This window comes from Tursiops truncatus, chromosome 3 (assembly GCF_011762595.2).
Source record: "Tursiops truncatus isolate mTurTru1 chromosome 3, mTurTru1.mat.Y, whole genome shotgun sequence".
Lineage (NCBI taxonomy): Eukaryota > Metazoa > Chordata > Mammalia > Artiodactyla > Delphinidae > Tursiops > Tursiops truncatus.
Window position 1 is genome coordinate 135,115,454 of NC_047036.1, and position 6,000 is coordinate 135,121,453.

The following is a 6,000-nucleotide window of genomic DNA, read 5'->3' on the forward strand; positions in this document are numbered from 1 at the left end:
TCCATCTTTATCCATTCATCTGTCGATGGACACTTAGGTTGCTTCGAAAAGATATGTGCACCCCAGTGTTCATAGTTGCATTATTTACTATTCCTAGTTCTTAATTCCCTGGAGTACTTTAGATTGCTATCACTTCTTGTTGTATAATTTGTAAGGAGAACAGTGATGATTTCCGAGATGAGGCCTTAAGAGGAAAGGGCAAGCAATTTGTCAGAAAAACACTTGGGGAGAATCCCTCCTTATGAGTGGTGGTACCTTGGGCAAGTGTCTCTAACTCTTTGAACTTTTCCTTCTTCACAAAAGTGCTAATGCTATAACCCATAGGCTGTTGCAAAGGTCAAATGAGACAATGTTTAAGCACTTTGAAGCAGCAAAGTCTTGTGTGAATTAGATGTTATTAAAAGTAGTTTAGAGCATGTGGCTATGATTGAACTATATCATTGAAATTATAATTAACAGGAGTGTAGTATTAAAAGGAAAACTTTTCTTAAGTATATTTTTTACAAATATTACCTTGGCTTTCTAAGAGTTCTGAACAATCAAGGAAAGTAGAATGAGGAAACTCTTATGATCTAGATGTTTTTGTAAATATCCAAATGCTTTTAAGTCTGCAAATGCCACTTAATAATGGTCTGGATGGAAGATCTGCTGCCACCCCCCGCCCCATAGGGGTGTATATGTTTGAAAATTTCACAGTGTTGTAATACGTCTTGTATAGTGGAATATTAACATTATTTTAATCTGTTCACTGAAATTAGAAGCTTGCTAATTTTGCCATGCTATGTAAAAAATAACAAATCGTTCCAAAGCAATGCATTTTTTAAAACATCTTTTTTTCTTAGAAAGATACACTAAGGTAAATACTAGTTTTTTCCCCGACAGCCTTGGCAGAATAAACTGTCTATGCAGGAACCAGGCAATCAACATTTAACTTGTATTTGTTAGTACCTACTGTGTGTTTCAGTCATGTTCTTCAGAGGTAAGCAACAAGATTCTCTACTCTCAGAGTGTATATTCCAATAAGGAAAACAATTAAAAAAATTTTTTTCAAAGAGTGAGAAGTGCTATAAATAGTAATATGATAGAAAGTGTGAGGGGTGGTGGAGTTGTAGAGTGGTGATTGACAATAGCGTGTGCTAACATGGGACAACCTGAACGGTAAGAGGCATCGCTCACAATATGATGAAGAAGAGTATCGGACAAAGCTAAGAGCAAGTGCGAGACCTTAAGGCAGGAACAAGATGGGCAGATTCAGGGACTAGTGGGAGGCAAGCGGTGATGAGAGCTGAGAATGGAGAGGGTGGCAGAGCCCATGGGATAGGTAGGATTCTGTAGGTCATTGTAAGTAACCTGGTGAATTCTGAGTGACTAAGTGAAATGGGAACAAGTGAAAGGTTTTAAGGAAATGACAATTTTTAAACAATCTAATTGAGATATAATTTACGTACTCTTAAGATTCATCCATTTGAATTCAATGTGCAGTTCAGTGGTTTCTAACATTTACGGAGTTGTGCAACAATCACCATGATCTAATTTTAGAACCTGATTTGTTGTTTAAAAGATCATCCTGGCTCTTGTGTGGAGAATGGATTATAGAGGAGTGAAAGTATAAAGGACAAGATCAGGAGGCTACTGATGTTAACCCAGGTGAGAGATTTTCAAAGTGACCGAAGGAAAGTTGGCATTTTTTCACTCCTTCATTGCCTCATTTCCCAACTACCTGTTGAGCCCCTGTTTTGTGCTGAGCCCTATGGCAGGAACCAGGTCTCCAGTGATGAAGATGATGTTAGCCGTGATCCCCCCCGCCCTGTGGAGTATGCAGCAGTGCATGGACTGTGTCTCCTCGCAGGTTTGATGAGGCTGCTTATCTCACCACACTTGCAGGGAGAGTCTCTGAGTGCAGCCTGCTAAAACAGACTTGTCTTATGTGACATGTAATCACGGCAGTGACACCCCACCACGTTTGCCATGTTCTGTCAGAGTCAAGTGACAGGTCCCTCCCACACTCAGGGGAGGAGATTACACAAATGTGTGAACACCAGGAGGCAGAATCATGGTCTCTCTGCCACAGTCCCTGAGCCTAATCTGTAAAGTTGGTATAAAAATAACCTATTTCACAGGGTGGTTATGTGGATTCAGAATGAGGTGTATAGCAAACTCAGCCCTTTGGGCTTCACCACTTGCTAAGAGATTTCATTTGAAGAATAGAGAACTCACATATCAAAGTCAACATATAAAGAGCCTTTCTCACTTCACCCGCCACCCACAGTGAAAAAGCCCTCTGTGCTGTCCAGAAGTGGACCCAGGATGGAGTGTCCAGCATGAGTGTGAGTGGCCTGTGACAGTGTCGGGAGAGTGCTCAGGAAGATAGATCAGTGGCCCCGCCCCTTCTGTTTCTCTGGGGAGTCGCAGTGAGAACATCCCCTTCTAGCCATTTAATACACAGGCAGCCAAGAAAATCATTTACAGAGTATTTTGCTTTCGTGCTCAATATACTGCCACTTTTTCCCAGTATCTAATGGGGTTACAGTGTGTGCCCTAAATCTATGGCTGACTTCTCCCAGATATTTCCTTAACTCCCAATCCCTTGAACCCCTTCCTCCGGCCCTCTGGGGGCTCATATCCTGCAAACTGATTCAAAGGTGCTGTGTTACAATCAGATCTTTCAGAACATGCACTTCTATAAAGTTTTTGACATTTTAGTCAAAGCAAAAACAAAAAATAAGCCTGAACTTATTCCCCTCTACTGGGGGGATTAATGAAGGAACACTTAAGCACTATTGTATGTATCACTCAACTTTAAAAGACATTTTTTTTGGTCTACTTTATTGGTTTTGTTTTTTTGTTTTTTTTCCCCTTGGCAGTGAGAGTGCGAAGTCCTAACCACTGGACCTCCAGGGAATTCCCAAGACATCTTTTTTTAAAAAAAGAATATGAGACTGTTAATATTCTTTCTTTTCCCCTAAATGGTTCTTTGCTCAGAGAGGAATGGATATGCATCATTGTTTTGGAGGATTTGTTTAGTTAACGTTAGACCTAGTGGTTAATTTTTTTTTTTTTTTTTGGCCTTGAGGCTTGTCGGATCTTAGTTCCCAGACCAGGGATTGAACCACGTCAGTGAAAGCGCTGAGTCCTAACCACTGGACCACCAGGGAATTCCCTAGACCTAGTGGTTTAAAAGATCTTTAATAGCTATGCATGATTATTTTTATTTTTAAGGGCTATTTTATTTAGGAAATAAATGTAATTTTTAAAGATTATATAAAATCTCACCACCTAAAGATAGCCACGATTAACATTGTGATGTACTTCCAAGCTTTTCTCTATGTTCATGTGTGCTGGTGAAATACATGTAAAAGAATGGCAAGATATTGCCTCTGTGGCTCTCTGTGCTTGAATTAGCCCATGTGGTTATTTTCAGATCCATATAGTTAGAAAGCCTCTGGAAGCAGAAACCATATTTCTTTTTCTTTTGAATTCTTTCCAGGTACATAGTAGGCCTCTGTTCTTGGTGGATATATGACAAATGTGAGTTAAACTGGTGAATGTGTAAACAAGCTATAAACTATGCACTTACATAATGTCATTATTTTAAACATTTGCTTCTTTAAATGCTTCCAACTGTAACAAGACTCATGACAATACAAGATATGTATTATTTCCCTTTTCTTTTTGCATCCCTGCATATTGATTTTTTCCATCTACCTTTATAGGAGGATACATTGAAATAAGGAAAATATTTTCATGAAAGCTTAGTGTAAAGAAGAAATTTGTAAATTCTAGTTACTGATGTGATGTTGGATGGTTGAACTGCTATAGTTTTATGGCTCATGATATACGAGAGAGAGTTTCATTTGTTTCTTAGGTACATTGTTTAGTGTAGTAGTAACCTGATTCATGTAGTTTACAAATGCTTTCACCAGGCAATAATAGAAGTGCACACAGTACCATATCTAAATGCCATAATCCTTTCTCATAAATTGATAGGGAATTCTGGGAGCTGAAGACTAGGTGATTGTTCTGATTAGGAGTACACTGATAGGTATCATACTAATGCCACTGAGCAGCAAATCATCAAAAGCAAAGTGCCACAGTATGCCTGCTGCCGTCCAGTTCACTGAGTAACTAACTAAGCATCCCCACATCCAGCCCCACTGTGGGACCAAGGGAATGTGCATGGGAGCCCATGTCTCTAGGAAGTCCTTCCAGGGCCACTAATCACTGACACTTATCAAACAGGGCCCAAGATGGGCCCGTATTATCATTGCTCCATCACGCAGCTGTAGCCTGCATGAGAAGGTAGTGAGGTCTGCTAGGTGATCCAAGACAGGGAAGGTCCTTTGGTCTGAGTGATTAGAGGAACTCAGCTGAGTCATGTGTTGGAGTGCAAGCTTGGATCTGAAACAATCTTTTTTTTTTTCCCCGTGTTGGTTATCTATTTTATTTTAAATATTACATTTTTATTTTCTCATGGAATACAAAGGTGACCTTTATTCAAATGGTGAAGAAGAATGACTTCTAGATGATGTCCAAAGGTGATACAACTTTTTTTTTAACATCTTTATTGGAGTATAATTGCTTTACAATGTTGTGTTAGTTTCTGCTGTATAACAAAGTGAATCAGCTATACGTATACATATATCCCCATATCCCCTCCCTCTGGCATCTCCCTCCCACCTTCCCTATCCCACCCCTCTAAGTGGTCAGAAAGCACTGAGCTGATCTCCCTGTGCTATGTGGCTGCTTCCCACTAGCTATCTGTTTTACATTTTGTAGTGTATATATGTCCATGCCACTTTCTCACTTCATCCCAGCTTACCCTTCCCCCTCCCCGTGTTCTCAAGTCCATTCTCTTCGTCTGCATCTTTATTCCTGTCCTGCCCCTAGGTTCTTCAGAACCTTTTTTTTTTTTAATTCCATATATATGTGTTGGCATACGGTATTTATTTTTCTCACTTACTTCACTCTGTATGACAGACTCTAGGTCCATCCACCTTACTACAAATAACTCAATTTCGTTTCTTTTTATGGCTGAGTAATATTCAATTGTATATATGTGCCACATCTTCTTTATCCATTCATCTGTCGCTGGACACTTAGGTTGCTTCCATGTCCGGGCTATTGTAAATAGAGCTGCAATGAACATTATGGTACATGACTCTTTTTGAATTATGGTTTTCTCAGGGTATATGCCCAGTTGTGGGGTTGCTGGGTCGTATGTATGGTAGTTCTATTTGTAGTTTTTTCAGGAACCTCCATACTGTTCTCCATAGTAGCTGTATCAATTTACATTCCCACCAACAGTGTAAGAGGGTTCCCTTTTCTCCACACCCTCTCTAGCATTTGTTGTTTGTAGATTTTCTGATGATCCCCATTCTTGGATCTGAAACAATCTTGAAAGCACCACGTAGATGGAGCAGGGCAGGGCTTGGCCCTGACGAACATGGGAGTCGACAGACCCAAGTAGGATATCCAGTCCCACAACTTATGTGGGGTCTAAGGTAAGAAACTTAACCTCTCTGTATTTATTTCCTATTGCTGCATAACAAATTACCGCAAACTTAGTGGCTTAAAACCACACACGTTTAGTCCCTCATGATGTTAGGAGTCTGAGCGTGGCTTAGTTGGATCCTCTCTGTTCAGGGTCTCACGAAGCTGCCACAAGGTATCTGCCAGGCTGGATTTTATTTGGAAGCTTACTGGGGAAGAATCTGCTTCCAAATTCATTCAGGTTGTTGTCAGAATTCATTTCCTTGAGGCTGTATGACTGAATATATGACTGAAGTCCCCCACTTTTTGGTGCTTGTCAACTGCCCTCAGGTTCTAGAGGCTTTCCGAAATTCTTTGCCACATGAGCTTCTCCCATATGGCTGCTTACCTCATCAAACCTGCAGGGAGAGTCTCTGAGTGCAGCCTGCTAAAACAGACTTGTCTTATGTGACATGAGGTAATCACGGCAGTGACACCCCACCACATTTGCCATGTTCTGTTAGAGCCAAG